The sequence below is a fragment of the Petaurus breviceps genome, unplaced genomic scaffold (assembly GCF_028583685.1).
Source record: "Petaurus breviceps papuanus isolate PSGF00001 unplaced genomic scaffold, PetGlider_PUasm1.0 178, whole genome shotgun sequence".
Classification (NCBI taxonomy): domain Eukaryota; kingdom Metazoa; phylum Chordata; class Mammalia; order Diprotodontia; family Petauridae; genus Petaurus; species Petaurus breviceps.
Genome location: NW_027185777.1, coordinates 29462466 through 29481054, shown reverse-complemented (window position 1 = coordinate 29481054; position 18589 = coordinate 29462466). Strand labels below are relative to the sequence as shown.

The following is an 18589-nucleotide window of genomic DNA, read 5'->3' as shown; positions in this document are numbered from 1 at the left end:
TTTTCAAACAATGCAGCAAAGGAGAATCTGGGAACAGGAAAGAAGATTGAGAGCAAAGTTATATCTGCTGCCCTGGGTCTGAGAATCCAGCAATGGGCTAGATTAGTGAATCATCATAAAAGAGAGAGGCCAAGGCACAGGAGAGATAAGATCGGGTATATCATAACATTTCTTTGACCTTTCCCTAAGACATGCTTCTCTGCCTTAGTGGTGGGGATGTCATTGAGACAACAGTAACACTGCTGTTTTGTCATTTACCAAAGTGAGGCATAGAACTGGGATGACAATAGAAATGAGTGCACTTGGAAGATGATTAAAATAGATAGAACAATCAATAGCTGATAATACCAGGTACCCTTTGTATAGTGTTTTAAATTTAGAGGAACACCTTGAATATATTATTTCATTTGACCCTAGTAACAACCCTATGGAGAAAATGCTCAAAAGGAAGCTGAGAGGACTTAGAGAGTATGCACAACTATTTGAGATAGTGTTTGAATTCAAGTGTTCATTATTCCAATTCCAAATGTTTTCTTGCTACCTCAAGCTATCTCTGATGCAAAGATTTTTGTTAACATCATGCTTGTGTTTCATGTAGCTAGGAGGCACAGCAGATAGATCTTTGGGCTTGGAGTCAAGAGGATCTGAGTTCAAATCTAGCCTCAGATACTTTCTAGCTGTGTGACACTTGGCAATCTACTTTAATTAACTCCTGCCTCTGTTTCCTCAACTGTAAAATGAGGTTAGTAAAAATCTACAACCCAGCATTTTGGTGAGGATCAAATGGGATAATAATTGTAATTCGTTTAACATAGTACCTGCCACATAGTATGCACTGTAGAAATGTTAGCTATTATTAGCTATTGTCAAATGTTCAATTAAACATATGGGAGGGGCTGGAGATAAATTCATATGTATAGAAATTTACAAGTAATACTATATATACATATAAATGTATAATTATTCATACATACATTTGTGTGTATATATTTCTATACACACACTTTTGAAATGTGGTTTTGTACAGGAAAGGGACATGTGCAAAAGCATTTTAGAAAGCTTCATTTGCTATCTATGACTGCTTTTCAAGTTGCTAAGAAGATGACTGAGTTATCAATTAAAAATGTTATCACATGAAAGCTATTTGTTTTACTATTTGATCATTGACCTAGAGCTGGCAATGTACCTATGAAGGGATGACCTTATCCACCCTCCTCATTTTACAGATACAGAAACTGAAACCCAGGTTAAGTAACATATAAAATCACACAGCTAATAAATGTCGAAGGTGGAATTTGAACCCACAACTTCTACCTCTAGAAAATAATGGTACTTCTCCTACTTCTTCTACTCCATGGCCCACTTATTAAGAGCAAGCCTTGATTCCCAACAAATAATCCCAAATCTTTCTTGTTTGGACACCAGCCACTAAGGAAATATTAAGTTCAATGGGCAAGATAAATGATTCTCTCAGGTGTTTCAAGCAGTCATGTTAACCCAATGCAAGCTATTAATTTGCATAAATTTCAAACCGCTTGAGCCTGTGGCTGAGCATAAAAACATGAAAAGAGAAACTATTTGAATAAAAGTCTGATTTCTCAGTAGTTATTGAGATAAATTCACAAGGCAGTTTGAAGTGATGCTTTCACTTCTGAATCAAAAGCAAAAAGCCCCTGAAATTCCAAGTTGGCTTTGACCAAGAACTCCCTCCCTGGCTATGAAGGAAGAAAGAATTGCTGTACAATAACATCAGCTCCAGTTTTCCAAATATCAAAATGACACAGAAGTGCCTGAAGGAAAGGCCAGAGTCCATTGTATGACAGGATTTCCAGGAGGCCCCTTTGGCCCAGCATCACATCTCTAGCTCTGTTTTCTTACAGTAGGTGGGCAGCCTGTCTCCAGTGGATAGCAGAGACCACTTGTGACACAGACCATCTTCTCAACCTGGGTGAGTCAATGAGGAAAGCTGGGGGTAGGGCAGGAGGACTTGTTTTGAGCTAGAAAGATTATGTTGGATTACTGAACATGGGCTTGACAGCTTAAGTAAGAACTTTCCCACACCATTCCATGAACGAAAAGCATATCCTGCTTAGTAACACCCATCATGTTGGGAGGGTTATAGGTGATTCAGTCTCTGTGAATTCTTGGTCTGGGCTTATTTTAAGAAGGGCCCCAAGTCATATGAAACTGTGTCAAAATATGTGTTATGTTTTTCTAAAATGATGGCTTGGAAGGAGGAAATTGAACTATTCTTTGTTCAATAAACTCTGCCTGTCTTAAGGGGGAAAGGGCAGCTCACTTCCCACAAAGCACTGCACCATTAGCCATGGTTTACTACTGTCATAGGTATAGTCGGATGAGGCATTAATATGGCATGCAGCAATTCTTATATTTCTTCAGAACTGTAAATTGATTCAATCTTTCCTATTGTTTATCCTTGTTATGTGTTTGAACATTTGGTCTTTCATATGGGAAGCTGGTGATGTTGACTTGATATCAAGTGGACCTATGTTTCCTTTCATTAATGATAATTTATTTCTCATAACCAAAAAGAAGTACAATGAAAGCATGGGACTTGAGACTTTTTAATAGGATGCTAAAAATGGAGAAGACACTCATATAAATTTCCACTCCTTTGGCAGCAGAGAAACAAGCAAGCTGGCCACCTAGTTAGCAAGAATAAATTGCTAAAAAGAGGAAGTTACTAAATATCTCACTTGCCCTTTTGTATCCACAGGTCTTTACTAGCATATTTTGTCTTCTCTCCTCTTGAGCTGAATTTATTTTGGAGTTGATTTGCGGGCATGCTTTGTATAGTTGTAGAAAATGGTAACATCAGCTTGGTAATCGATGGAATGAGGTTTCACTGAGCTTAATATCTTCAGCTTCAAAATACACATGACATTCCTACCTAATCCCACCTGTTATAAGATAATGTTGTGAAAGAATTTTTAATGTGTCAAAAAGTTTTTGTAGAAAAATTAGAGAATTATCTGTGAAGTGGCATGGCAGACTGAGATGCATTGGTTGTGGCCATCAAGCAGAACTATCCCTTTATGCATTTGCTAACCTGTAAAATATTTGAATCCACAATTTTGGTCTTATTAGTGCTGTTTAAATTAACTGACCAAGCCACAAGAAATCTTGTCACAGAAAGTGGCATAATATCTACTTGTTTTTGAAAACAAATATTTATTGACATGTTAATTTATGGAATAAAACAAGCATTTCTATAACATAGTAAAATAAAAAGATGATTACACATGAAGCTGCAAATGTTATTATGTACAACTTGCTATTCCTTGTAAATTTATAAGAAAGTCAACATGTAAATTTCTTTTTTTCCCTTTATCCCCCCGTGCTGAGATAGCTGCTATTAGACAGAAATATAAATATGTATATACATACATAATGTGAAATCATTCTATACATTCTTCTACTTATCAGTTTTTCCCCCCTCAGAGTGCAGATAGTATCTTCCTTCATATATCCTTTGTAGTTAATTTGAATATGTATAATAGTCAAAATGACTTATTCACTGAAAGTTGTTCTTAAAACAATATTTTTGTTAGTGTATATAATATTCTCTTGGCTCTGCTCATTTGCTACTGTTGATTACTTTGTACAAGTCTGTTCGTGTTTGTCTAAGATCATCAGGCTTATAGTTTCTTATATATCATAGTATTCCTTTGAAATGATATACCACAACTTTTTTAGGCAATCCCCAGTTTATGGACATTTCTGTAATATTTAGTTCTTTGCTGACACAAAAAGAGCTGCTATAAATATTTTAGAGCATTTAGATTCTTTTTCTTTTCCCCTTTCATCTTTGGAAAAAGATCTAATAATGATATTTCTGGGTCAAAGGATATAAGCAGTTTGGTTATATTTGCCAATTTTCCCAGCATTATTTTTACCAAATAATGAATTCTTATTCCAAAATCTTAAGTCTTTACGCTCATCAAATACAAGGTTACTATGGTTATTTGCCTTTGTAAATTGTTTTTCCGCTCTGTTCCATTGATCTTCCTTTCTATTTCCTAGCCAATGTAAGATAGTTTTGATAATTTCCACCCTACAATATAGTTTAAGATCTGTCATTGCTAAACCACCTTCCTTTTTTCCTTTAATAGTCTTGATTGTTTGTTCTTCCAAATGAATTTTGTTATTTTTTCTAATTCATTAAATTTTTTTTGTAATTTAATTGGGATGCAATTAAATATATAAATTTGTTTAGGTAAAATTATCATTTTTATTTTATAGGCTCTTCCTCCCCTTTATCATCTCTTCTACCTATTAATGAATAATTAATATTTCCCTAATTGTTTTAAATCTGATTTTATTTGCATAAATATTTTAATACTTTTGTCTATGTAGTTCCTGGGTTGGTTTTGGCAGATATACTCCCAGGCATACTATATATACTGTATATTCTAAAGCTATTTTAAATGGGATATCTCTTACTTTCTATTTTTGTAGGGGTTTTGTTTGTGATATATAGCGATGCTAATGATTTATTTGGATTTACTTTATATTTTGATCCTTTGCAAAAACTATTATTTGTTTAAACTAACTTTTTAGTTGAATTTTTGGGATTTGCCAAGTATATAATCATATTGTCTGCAAAAAGAGATAGTTTTATTTCCTCATTACTTATTCTGATTCCTTCTATTACATTTTCTTTCCTTTTTGATATTGCTATGATTTCCAATACAATACTGAATAATATTGATGACAGTGGGCATTCTTATTTCACTCCTGATCTTATTGGCAAGTGCTCAAACTTTTTAATAGTTTTAGATAATTTTTTTATCAGTTGAAGGAAAAATAACTTATACCCATACTTTCAAGTGTTTTTTTTTAATTAGAAATGACTTGTATTTTGTCAAAAGCTTTTTCTGCATTGTATTTTTTAAAAATCATGATTTGTTATTATACTTTTATGTATGGGAATAATGGTTCTCTCTCTCATAACTGCTATGTATGTTTTATATTACATTTTAGCTGTCATCCTCAGTTTAGAACTGAGTTGTGATGAATATGGTTATATTTCTCTTAGACTCTTCTGCTTGTGACCTTGAGCCTAGTTGCTCCAGAAGCTTGGTGTATTGGCTATCCTTCTCTCAATAACTTTTAATCTCTCTGTATTTGCTGTCTTCTTCCCCACTGATGACAAACCCACTGATTCCACTTAATGAAGCAAAAACAAATGGACCTTGATCCAGCTAGCTCTTCATGCTGCATACTGTAACTTTTTTTTCAAAGTTGAAACCCTGGAAAAGATATCTATCCTTTCTTACCTCCCACTTTCTTCTGAGAACTTTATTTAACATTGTACTACTTGATAGAAACTACTCTAAAGCTAAATAATAATCTCTTTCTTGCTAAGATGGTCTTAGTCCATATAGTTCTTGACCTTTGTGCAAATTTTGACATTGTTGATCACTTCATATCACTCTTAGATACTCTCTCTTCCCTTGTCTTAATAATACTGTCTCCTTGTTCTATTTGACTACAGATTTTCCTTTTCCTAGCTCTCCTTTTCCTACTTCCTAAACATGGGTATAGTGCAGGATTGTAGCATAAATCCTTTTCTCTCTCTCTCTCTATATATATATATCTATATTATCCTCTTTTCTCATTATAGTTTATTTCTGTAATATCATTAGGCATTCAAATATCTCTATGCAGAGGACTCCCAAATCTGCCTATCTAGCTCTTCTTTGTTCAGCACTCAAGTCCCATGCTACCAACTGCTATTGAATAATTTTACCTTTTTATCTCATAAGCATCTTAAGCTCAAATGTGTCAAAATGTAACTCATCTTTCACTCTAAACCCATTCATTCTCTTAATGTCTATATTTCTCTTGAAGGTACCACCATCATTCAAGACTAAAAACCTCTAAATAATCCTTGACTTTTCTCTGCCTATTACCACCTTTCCACCCTCTTATCCTATGCAATAAGTTTCCAGATCTTGTAAATGCTGTCTTCTCAACATCTCTCAAATTGTATCATAGAGCTGCACATAGATATAGACCTCATTCCCATCCTTTTGTCTCTACTTTTGCCACCCTAGTTCAGATCCTTATTATATCTCTCCTGAATTTGAATAATCACTTCTTCATTGGTCTCTTCATTTCCAGTATCTCCTCCTTCTCTAACCCCATCTCCATACAATTGCTAATATAATCTTCCTAAAGTGCAGATCAGACCACGTTATTCCCATACTCATGCTCACAAAATTATGGTAGTTAAGTATTGCTCCTTGGAGAAAATACTAACTCTTTTGTTTGATATTTAGGACCTCTTAACAATCTTGCTCTAGACCACCTTTCAAGACATTTCACATGATTCTAATTTATTCTATATCCTGCTCAAAATTATTTACATATTCTTTCCTGGATACATTCTTTTTCTATTCTTTATGCTTTTGCATAAGTTGTCCCTCATACCTGGAATCTGCTCCTTCTCTAATTCTATCTTGTGAAGCCTTCAAATTTCTTCAAGGGCTTAACTTGACTGCTCCCTCCCACATAAGACCTTTTCTGATCTATAACCTCCAGAAAATTCTTGATGCATATTTATTTGTGTGCCTCTTATTGTTTCTGCCCTAGAAAAATAAAAGCATCTTAAAGGTAAAGATAGTTTTCTTTTTGAATTTTCATTGCCTACCACAGTGCCTTGAATATTTTCTACACTTAACACGTTTGGTGATTTAAACTGACTTCTCCCTTTCTTCATTCTACCTTAGTCCATGAAAGTCTGTTCATATTTTTTAATAGATATCATATTCATCATTTCTTATAGTACATTAATATGTCATTATATTCATGCCACAAAATATGTTTAGCCATTCCCCAATCAATGGCATCTACTTTGTTTCCAGTTCTTTGCTACCATATAAAGTACTTCTATAAAGATTTTGGACTTTCTTCTTATCAGTGATCGCTTTGAATATCCCTATCACTACTACCCTAATACTACTACTAGTTTTCCCTAATCATTCTTTCATGTGACAGTCATTCTGATTTTGAAGGCAGAAAACTTGTTCCTCCTGAATCTTCTCCACATAAAATATCCTTCTTTTCCCTTTATTCAATCATTTTTCCTTTAATCCAATCACTACAGCCTCATAAAACATGGTGATAAGGTACCTCATCTTCTTGGTCTCCTTTATTTCTATACTCTCAAAGTCATCATCCCTTTTAAAAAGTGTTGTCCAAAACTGAGCATAATATGGTATATGTGGCCTGATCATGGTAGAGAACATTGCTATAAGGTTTCATTGGCTTATTTTGGCAGCCACATCAAGTTGTTATTCATATTGAATTTGTGATAAATTAACACCCTAGAGGCATTTTTTATTAAATTTATTTATTTTTAGTTTTCAACAATCATTTCCAAAAAATTTTGAGTTACAAATTTTTCTCCCCATCTTTCCCTTACCCCACCCCAAAATAGCATGCCTACTAAATACCCTTTCCCTCATCACCCCCCCCATCCCCGCTTTCTAGTAGGGCAAGACAGATTTCTATACCCCAGTGCCTATATAACTTTTTCCCAGATGCATGTAAAATTTTGTTTAAACATTTGTTTTTAAAACTTTGAGTTCCATATTTTTTCTCTTCTTCCCTCATCACCCATCCCCACTGGGAAGATAAGCAATTCAATATAGATTGTACATGTGTAGTTACCCAAATAATTTCCATAAGTGCTATATTGTGTAAGGCTAACTATATTTCCCTCCATCCTGTCCCACCCCCCACTTATTCTAGTTTTCTCCTTTAACTCTATCCCTTTACAAAAATGCTTGCTTCTAACTAGCCTCTACCCAAATCTGCCCTCCCTTCTATCATTCCTACTCTTATCCCCCCCCCATTTTGCTGTAGGATAAGATACCCAATTGAATGTGTGTGTTATTCCCTGCTTAAGCCCAATTCAGTGACAGTAAGGTTGACCCATTCCCTTTCACTTTCCTTTTCTTTCCCTCCATTATAACAGTTTTCTCTTGCCTCTTCTATATGAGATATTTTACCCTAATCTATCTCTGCCTTTCTCCTTCTCCCAATAAATTCTTCTCTCGCCTCTTAATTTAATTTTTAGATATCATCCCTCTATTTTCAACTCATCCTGTACCCTCTGGCTATGTATACATGAACAGACATATGCCCACACTCATATATATATATATATATATATACATATACACACATACATATATATATGTATATATATTTATACACACATACACTTTCCTTCATATACATGTATGTATGTATGTATGTATACATATATACATACATACACATATGTATTCCCTTCAACTATCCTCATACTGAGAAAAGTCTTATGAGTTGCAATTATCATTTTTCTATGTAGGAATGTGAATAGTTCAAATTTAATAAATTCATTTTGATTTCTTTTTCCTGTTTATCTTCTTATGCTTCTCTTGCTTCTTGTATTTGAAAGCCAAATTTTCTGTTCTGCTTTTTTTTTTCATCAATAATGCTTGAAAATCCTCTATTTCATTGACTGACCATCTTTTCCCTTGAAGCATTATATTCAGTTGTGTTGAATAGGTGATTCTTGGTTTTAATCCTAGCTCCTTTGACCTCCAGAATATCTTATTCTAAGCCCTTCAATCCCTTAATGTAGAAGCTGCTAGGTCCTGTATTATCCTGGTTGTGTTTCTACAATACTCAAATTGTTTCTTCCTGACTGCGACATTTTCTCCTTGACCTTGGAACTCTGGAATTTGGTTATAATATTCCTAGGAGTTTTCTTTTTGGGAACTTTTTCAAGAGGAAATTAGTGAATTCTTTCTATTTCTATTTTGCCCTTAGGTTGTAGAATATCCAAGCAATTTTGCTTGATAATTTCTTGAAAGATGTTTTCTAGGTGTTTTTTTTTAAATCATGGCTTTTAGGTAGCCCAATGATTTTTAAATTATCTCTCCTAGATATATTTTCTAGGTCAGTAGTTTTTCCAATGAGGTATTTCACATTGCCTTCTATTTTTTTCATTTGTTTGCATCTGTTTTATAGTATCATGATTTCTCATAAAGTCATTATTTTCCTATTGCTCCAATCTAATTTTGAAGGGTTATTCTTATTCAGTGAATTTTTGAGATTCCTTTTCCCTCTGGCAAATTCATCTTTTTAAGGCATTCTTCTCCAAATTGGATTTTTGGGCCTCTTTTCCCATTTGAGTTAGTCTATTTTTTAAGGTGTTATTTTCTTTAGTGTATTTTTGGGTCTCCTTTAGCAGGCTGTTGACTTGCTTTTTATGATTTTCCTGCATCATTCTCACTTGTCTTCTCAATTATTCCTCCACTTCTCTTACTTGATTTTCAAAATCCTTCTTAAGTTCCTCCATGTCCTGAAATCAGTTCATATTTTTCTTAGGGGCTTTTGATGCAGGAGTTCTGACTTCTCTGTCTTCCTTCTGCTCCATGCCTTGATCCTTTTTGTCCCCCAAAAGGGATTCTATTGTTTCTGCTTCCTGTGCTTGCTCATATTGCCATCCAATTACTTGACCATTGAGCTCTTTGCCATAGTAAAACTCTGCTTGTAGAAAGGAGAGAGCTTTGTCCCAAATTGCTGGAGGGTTTGCAGCTCCTGGAGCTATTGGGAGGGTACCATCTCTACAGCCCCCATAAGCTCTGGCTCACTGGTCACACACCACAGCACCACCACCCAAAACTGTGATCCAGTTCAAAGAAGTTGAAGCAAGAGCTAATAACCTCTGAATGGTTGCTTGGTCCCTTTACACTCTGCAAGCCAGGAGCTTATGAGGGGTGGCACAGCTGCTGAGCCTCTAATGGTTTTTGCCCTGGGGACAAAACTCCACACTGACCTTTTACTTTGGCGTGTATGGGTTAAGAAGTCTGGAAGCCACCACAGCTGCTGGTTATTCACTTTCCTGAAGTCTGCTCTGGCCACCTCATGGATCCTCTGGGACTGTGCTTGGTTCCCAGAACACTGTGATAGACGTTTCCTGTTGGCCTGCTGGCTACCTTCGGCAGGAGATTTGTTTCTGTTATTTTGTGGGTTCTGTAACTTTAAAATTTGTTTAGAGCCATTTTTGTTACAGGTATTGTAATTGTTTGAACCTGGAGCCCATGCCAAGTTTGTGCTTCTACTCAGCCATCTTGGCTCTGTCACCCAAGTCATTTTTTAATAGATATTGTTGGCTAGCTGGGATTCCTCCCCCAAAATATACATAAGTAGGTGATCATTATTTATATTTCTCACTATTTAATTTCAGCTCATTAGAATCAACTGGTTCCTACTATGATCCCCTTCCTAGAATACCTTGCCTAGATAAGATACCATCATCCAAAAGTACCCTTTCCTTTTCTCTAGGATCCAAATTCAAATTCCCCCAATAGTTTTTTCTAAGTCAGCTACCACAGAAGAAAATGTATAAATTCACAGTAAAGTGTTGATGACTAGTAATAGTTTAATGTTATATAGCTCCCAGGGCATTATCACTTTAAAAGAGGGTGCCCAGAGGCAGCAAATCCTTACCCAAAAGGAATGAATTTTTAAAGGTGGGATTTTAGTCCCTATGAGAGATTGGTGGGGATAATATTTTGGAGATGAAGACCTTCCTATCATATAATATATTTAGAACTCAATTCACTACCAGACTTTCAAGTGGGACCAAAGAGGCACCAAAAGAGGAAACCACACACTCATATATAGACATACATAAACCTATATATTTTTGTATGTTAATACATGCTCACACATGCATTGTTTATGGCACATCTCATATATACATGAGTATATGGTCAATAGTTAGGTCCGCTAGAATACCGCAGGGACATATTTTTTTTTTATATAATCACTATCTTATTATACAGCTTTATTTTCCTTGTGGCCATAATTATGTTTAGCTCAACAACAATTCCATGAACACAGTGCTTCATACCACGTTAGACAATATGAGACAGATGTGGAAGCACAGTCTCTGCCCTCTAATTGTTTACAGCATCACCGGAGAGTTCAGACCTATACAGGTTAAACACAGATGGACATATTTAGAATGAAAAAGCGGAGATTTGTGCCATACTATGCTCTACTCAGACCTCATTTAGAATGTCGTATCCGGTCTGTATACCACATTTTAGGCAGGATAAAGAAAAGCTGGGGAACATCCAGAGAAAATTAATGAGGAAGGTAAAAGGTCTAACAGTCATTTCTTTTGAGAATTAGTTGAATGAAATGAGAATACTTAGTCTAGCAAAGCAAAAATTTGGTAGTAAGCCATAATAGATACTTTCAAGTATTGCAATGGGGATTTGTTATTCTTCATCCCAAAAGGTAAAGGTAGGGCCATTGGGCAAGAGATATAAGATAAGTTTTAGTACCAGTGTAATGGGAACTTTATAATACTTAGAGAAATCCCAAAGTAGAATGTATATTTTTTTGTGAGACAGTGAATTACCAGCTTAATAGAGATCTTTAAATGAAGGCTGAATCTTTATTTGTTGTTGATGGCCTAGCAAGAATTTTTGTTCAGGTATGGGTTGAACTGATTTGCCTTGTATTTTCTACTTTTTAGATTTTGCAATGTGATGAAATAAAAAATTGAATAAGGACAATAATAAATAACAACAATAGTATTCTTTTAGATGTGTGAAGCACATTCCAAATATTTTATTTTGTCTTTACAACAAACTTGGTTAGCAGTTGCTATTATTATCCTTGTTTTACAGATGAGAAAACTGAGGCAAATAAAGTTTAAGTGACCTCTTTGAGGTGCCATAACTAGTATGTGTAGAGGCAGGATTTGAATTCTAGTCTTCCTAACTCCAGGTATGGTAATCTATCTACCGTGTCACCTTATTGCTACATGCAGTTAGCAAATGACAGAAAGGAAGTCAAAGTTTCCTAAATTAGTTAATGATTGTTTAGTGAAGCCTCAGAGGTTAGGTAAAGTTTTATCTGGATGTGGGAGTCATAGAAAATCAGAATTTAAATTTGAGAAAATATTTTTCTCATTCCATGACGTCTTAAAGAATGGTAAAATAATTTCCTTCCTCATTTCCTCCCCTCGTCTTTGTTGCTGATATGGAGTTGGAAGTTGCTTTTCAATGCAATGAAATAACTATAAAACTTTATGTTTTTTGTCTATGTCATGAGCATCATTGTAGAGGCCATTAATATGATGCAGTTCTTGCTTCTAACTGCCTTGGACAATATCTAAGACAAAGCCTTGAAATGGATTCAGTAGGCCTGGTATTCCATTCTTCATCACTAACACATCAGGTGCTTTCAGGCATATCACTTCACAGTTTTAGTTTTAACCTTCTAAATATATATAAGAATTAGGTTATGCTGAATGCTATTCTATATTTTGTGTTAAAAGTGAGTATCAAAGGTATACATTTACAGTCTAGCAAAGTATCTCCCCCATTTATACCATGCAGTCACATGCTAAACTCTTATACTCATATTTTTTGGAATCATAAAACCTTAAATGATTTCTAAAAGTTCAGTGCTATCACATGATAGAAGCTAACGACTAAATTGCCTTTGATTTCCCTTCTAAATAGTTATTTACCTCCAGTGGAACTATCAAAAGTTTGAGGTAACAAATAAAAAAATGTATATTTCCTAAATTGATATCATTTTTACATTTTTATCACCCTAGACTAGAGCAGGTTTGATAATGTGATTGGACTACCATTATATGTTTTGTCTTGATTGAAAACAATTAACATTAGAGAGGGTAAATTCCTTTAAAACAGAGCCCATCATTTATGTTTCTAAGTATTATTAACTATATCTTTCACACATGACAAGCTGTGCTCATAAGAAACTTGTATTCTCTAGTGTAAGCTACTTCTCTTAAAAAAAGTTATAACAGGGTGTTTTATGTGTGTATGTGCATATACACATACATACACACCTGTACATACAGGTAGAATTGAGGAGACCTAGATCCAAAGTCTAATTTTGGAAGCATACTAGTTACATGATTATGGGCAGGTCACTTAACCTCTTATTTCTAGCAGAGAGTTCTATAAAACTAAATTATAGACAAGTTATTGATATGCCTTGCTAGGAGGAGTTTAATACCTTGGTACTTTCCAACATGAATAAAACAAAAGGTCTCAAACAAATACATCAAGTTTATACACACAATGTTGTACTTGTATTCTTAGTGTACAAGCATACAATGCCTTGTACAGCAAAGGCACATAATACATAGAAACAACTTTTTTTTTCTTTTAAATGTCATCTTTGGAAGCATGGAGGCAAATTTCAATCATTTTTATTCCTAATATATAGCCTATCTTATGAGCACCACATACAAATTCAAAGGGAGGTCCATACAGAGTGAAATTGAGGCAATGAGAAAATTATAAGAATCATATTTTATTTATACAAACCCAACTAATATTTGACAAACTTTCATTGAAAATGTCATACTTCTATGTATTTCTGTATAATGAGGTCATTTATGTTTCTTACAGTGTTTTTGAAATATGAAAACATATTTGGATTTATAGATAGTCAATTCTTAATTATCTACAATTATGGATGGGAACCTTAACACACCCTAGAAAAAAAAATCTAATCAGTTGTGGCAGGGAATTTGTATGTATGCAGGGTGAGAGGCAGTGAGGAGAAAGGAGGTGAGTACAGATTGAAAAATAAAGTAGCTCAGGCTAATTTTTTAACAGCAACTTTGCCTGTGATAACTCTGTTAACCACTTTACCCAGGGGGAAAAAAAGCCTCAACTGATTTTTTTCTGGTTTAGAAGGGTAAGTTGATGTTGACCCAACTGAAAGATAGGCAGTATCTTCCTTTTATCTTGCCCTCCAGCTACCTCAGATTTGTAAACCCAATAGTAACCACTATTTCCAATAGTAGCATAGTTGCTGGACAATGGAATATATGACAAAATAATATGAAAATAATATATAATATAAATTAATTAATATAACAGTATAAAATAATATATAATAAAAACCTTTCCTGGCAACAGCCCCGCCTTAACATGTGTAGAATAGGAATGTGTGATCCTGATTCAGTTGGAGGTTGGGTTACACTGCCCTACAGTTAGATCATCCCTCAGAGCATGTAAATCTTTCCCAATATGAAAAATTCACCTATAGGCCATTGGCAATTGACCATATCTAGATAATGTAATCTAAACAAAAGCTAGGTGTAGATGTTTTGTCTTTTTTTTAAGCACGTACTCACATTGCTGTGTTTTGTCTCCCTTACCTTAAGGAAATGTGGTAACAGATGAGAAATACTTGTGTGATATAGAACCCAGAAAGTTCAGTCCTAGCAGGGTTCTCTGCAGGGTTGCAGTGTGAGTATACTGCTGGTGTATTGGGTTCTCTTATTCTATTTGCCACTGTAGAGATATTAAAGAACTTTATGTAAAGTGTTCAGCATCTGGGAGATGCTAGATTTTGCTTCTCAGCTTGCTTTTATTATTTCAAGAGGCTATATGGTACATTTAGCAACATTGATCATAAGGATTCATATTCTTGGCAGTATCTTATGCTGCTCATATCATTCATCAAGGAGTACTCTGAAGCTTAGGAGGTCTGTTCAGATGCCAGATCCTCTGCTCTCTCAGAAAGTGATCATGGACAAGTCATTCTAACTTTCTTTGACTCAGTTTGTATATTTGTAAGAAGGGAAATTGATAATTCTGACTAAATTTAGAGGGGCTTGGATAGTGAAGAGGGAGAGGAAGAAGTCTTTGTTAAGCTACTTTGAAGTTTTTGTGTCCTAAAAAGTGGCAGAATCATGAATTGGGGGGGGGGGGTAAAATTAAGTCACTTTCTGCAAGCCCATTCTTATTTCCTTAACCAATCTCCCTCAGATCCTTGCCCCTTATTACAAATTAACTGCCTAACAGTAAGTCTTTCCCCTTTTTGTTCCCCACATAAGTCACATATAGAAAAGCAGACTCATTACTTAATAAAGTCAAATATACTATGACTATTTTTGATATTTGAAACTGTAGTCTCATAATTTGCATAGTTTCTACATTTAGTATAATGGATTCCACAAATCTGGTTTAATGATATCCATGTACTGTGGATAGATTACTTAGTTTATGGTAATTAATTTTACAGTATCCCTTAAGATTGGTTCAAGACCTGGGGAGATCTTACTTTGTTTATATCCTTACCATTAGAACATACTACTTATTATAATTGTTTCATAAAATATAAGGCTATTTTACACATGAGTAAAGTCAGCAGCAATATATGACAAGTAAGGAATCGTGCACATGTCATGTAAAGGATGCCCTTAAAGAAATAGAATGTCAGAAAAAATGCTTTGCTAGTCACAGTGTTAGAATGGAAGAGGACAATGGAAAACCAATATTTTCTATTAGTATCCTTGAAATGTAATGTATTTCAGTCATTATCAACAATGAGCACTTAAGTGCTTAATGTATGCCAGTAACTCTACTAAGCACTGGGGACACAAAGAATGCCAAAAATATTGTCCCTGCCATGATAAAGGCCACATTATAAATGGGAGAGACAACATACAAACAACTATATGTGTGTATGCGTGCATAAGTGTATATATATGTATATTTATGTATATATATATACACACATACATATACATATATTGCATGGAGGGGGAAGGGCATGAAAGTGGGAGTTAATCTTGAGGGAAAGCACTATCAATGGGGAGCAGGAGTTGGTAGGGAGACAGGGAAAGTATCTTGCAAAGGTCAGATTTGAGCTGAATCTTTAAGGAAGCAGAAGGAATCAAGAAGCAGAAAGGAGAATGGAGCATTCCAGTCTTTGCGGGCAGAAGTGAAAAGGCACAGAATGGGCATATTGACTGGGGGGGGGGGGGAGGTTGAAGAACAGAAAGGTGAGATTCCCTGTGTCCATCTTATGGAATGAAAGGGATGAGTAACACAAGATAGGCATGGATACATTGTATTTAGAAGGTATACAGATAACAGGGAGACCATGGGCATATTGGAGTCTTCCATATATTATTATTTATATTTTCTAACTTTCTGATGTGTATGTATGTGTCTCTGTGTGTATATATTTATATATTATGCAATAGTGTATATATATATGCATACATACATATATATGAGTATGTGTATATTTTTTCTTACCTTCCTTCAAGAGCGGAGTTTGTGAATGTCTTCAAAATGGACAAAAGATAAAAGTTTGTTTTTATATATGGTAAATGAAAAGAGTGCTGGACACAGAGTCGGGAAACATTTAAATTTGAATCAATGTTAACAAATACTGGTCATTTGGCATGGGGCATGTCATTTCACTTATATATACCTCAGTTTCTTAATTGGTTACATGTAGATAATGATACTTGCAATATATACCTCATGGGGTTTCTGAGGAATGTGCTTTGAAAATTTTAAAATCATTATTAATGTGAATTCTGACTGTGGTTGCTTGAGAAAGAAAACAAGAATAAAATTTAATTCATTGGTTACTTTTAACTTAAACCTTCTGTTTTATTAGGAATTGTGGAGAGAGGAGGCTTCTCTGACCTTTTCTTGCTTGCTTTCCTGACTCCTCCAGAGCAGGGTCTTGGGTGCACTAATCATTTGAGGAGTGTTCTAAGCACAAGGTTTTCTAATGGACTCTGACCTTATTGGTCCTGGGGGGCTTTAAGTAATTCAGTGATTCTTGGCCCTATCACAAGAGTCTTGTACTCCTGGTAGAGCTTCTGAAACTAATCAGGATTAAAAGTAGTTTTGCTTTAAACAGTGAAAAGTGCTATGACTACAATTCACCTTTATAATCTTCTCTGGCCCAACCATGGAATTTGGGTGGGAAGATTCTTGCCATCCATTGTGTAGGAGTTGGTTTTCATTCCATGTGAGTGGTAGCTGAGAAAACTGTCATCATTTCCAGAGGTCTATATGTAAGAGAATGACCAAAACTTAGAGCCATCTGCCAAAAATGATCAGAGATCAACAAATATTCTCAGGAGAGAAACTTGTCCAGTGAGTGAACACAGAACCATTCTCAAGTCTCCAGAGTGTAGTTGAGAATGGTTTCAGCTAAATGTGGGTTCAGATGAGAGGGCATACATGACATAAGTAGGCAGAAAAGAATCTTTTACTCTTAGTGACATTGAATGCTATTCTTTCCTTAACTTTTTTTTTAATGCTTTATTAACTTCAGATTTACATCATTCGTTTCCACCAGATTTTGAGTTACAAATTTTCTCCCCGTTTTTTCCCCTAGCCACTACCCCAAAATAGCAGTCCCAGAGGATATCCCCTCGTCCAATCTGCTGTCTCCCATATTTTCTCCCATACCCCTTTCGAATTTTCCAGTGGATCCTTATGCCTCAGTGCCTATATATATTTCCCAATTACATGTAAGATGGTATTAATAATACTATACACACACATATATTTGAATATTTGATTGTAAAACTTTCAATTCCAGATTCATTCCCTTCGTACCTTGTCACCCACCCTTACTGGGAAGATACGCAGTCCAGTATAGGTTGTACATGTGTGACTAATGCAAAATAAGAACATAGTAGATATATTGTAAAAGACTGACTATATTTCCCTCCCTCCAATCCCACCTCCCACTTGTTCTATTCTCTACTTTGATCCCATCTATTTTCAAAAGTGAGTGCTTCCAACTTCCCTACCCCCCAGCCTACTCTCCCTTCTATCATCCCGCCTCTCATTCCCTTCCCCCCCTATTCACCTGGAGGGTGAGATACCCTATTTAGTGTGTATTTCACTCCCTCCTCAAGCCAAATTCAATGGGAATAAGGTTGACCCATTCCCTTTTGCCTTTCTATTCTTCCCCTCCATTGTAACCATTTTCCCTTGCCTCTTCTGTATGAGATAGTTTATCCCAATCTGTCTCTCCCCATCTCCCCTCATTATATTCCCCTCACCTCTTAATTTCACCTTCTAAGTATCATTTCTTCCTGTTAAATTGGTCCTGTGCCCTCTATCTATGTATACCTGTAAACATATATATACACATTCACATATGTATTCATATGTCCATATGCGGTTATATATTTGTCTATATATATAGACAAATATATATATATACATATATATACATATATATATATTTCTAATCCCTTCAACTGCTGAGAAAAGTTTCATAAGTTACAATTATTGTTTATTCCATGTAGGAATGTTAATAGTTCAACTTTGATAAGTTCCTTATGATTCCTTTTCCCTGTTTAACTTCTCGTGTTTTTCTTGCTTCTTGTATCTCAATGTTAATTTTTCTATTCAACTCTGGTTTCTCAGCAAGAATGCTTGAAAGTCCTCTATTCCACTGAATGACTATATTTCCCCCTGAAACATGATATTCAGTTTTGCTGGGTAGGTTACTCTTGGTTTTAATCCCAGCTCCTTTGCCCTCTGGAATATCATGTTCCAAGCCCTTCAATCCCTCAGTGTAGAAGCTGCCAGATCCTGGGTTATCCTGATTGTGTTTCCACAATATTCAAATTGTTTCTTCCTGGCTGCTTGTAATATTCTCTCCTTAATCTGGGAATTCCAGAACCTGGCTATAATATTCCTAGGAGTTTTCTTTTTGGGATCTTTTT

The 18589-nt window shown here is 35.1% G+C and overlaps 1 long non-coding RNA gene across 1 annotated transcript in view; it reads left to right on the top strand.

Annotated features, from left to right (window-relative positions):
* The first annotated feature begins 604 nt into the window (after window positions 1-604).
* LOC138159797 (uncharacterized) overlaps window positions 605-18589 on the top strand; it is a 197687-nt gene continuing 179702 nt past the window's right edge. Inside the window, exons 1-2 of the long non-coding RNA XR_011167984.1 lie at window positions 605-742; window positions 1881-1948. This is a non-coding gene — a long non-coding RNA (uncharacterized lncRNA). The remainder of the gene's footprint in view (window positions 743-1880; window positions 1949-18589) is intronic.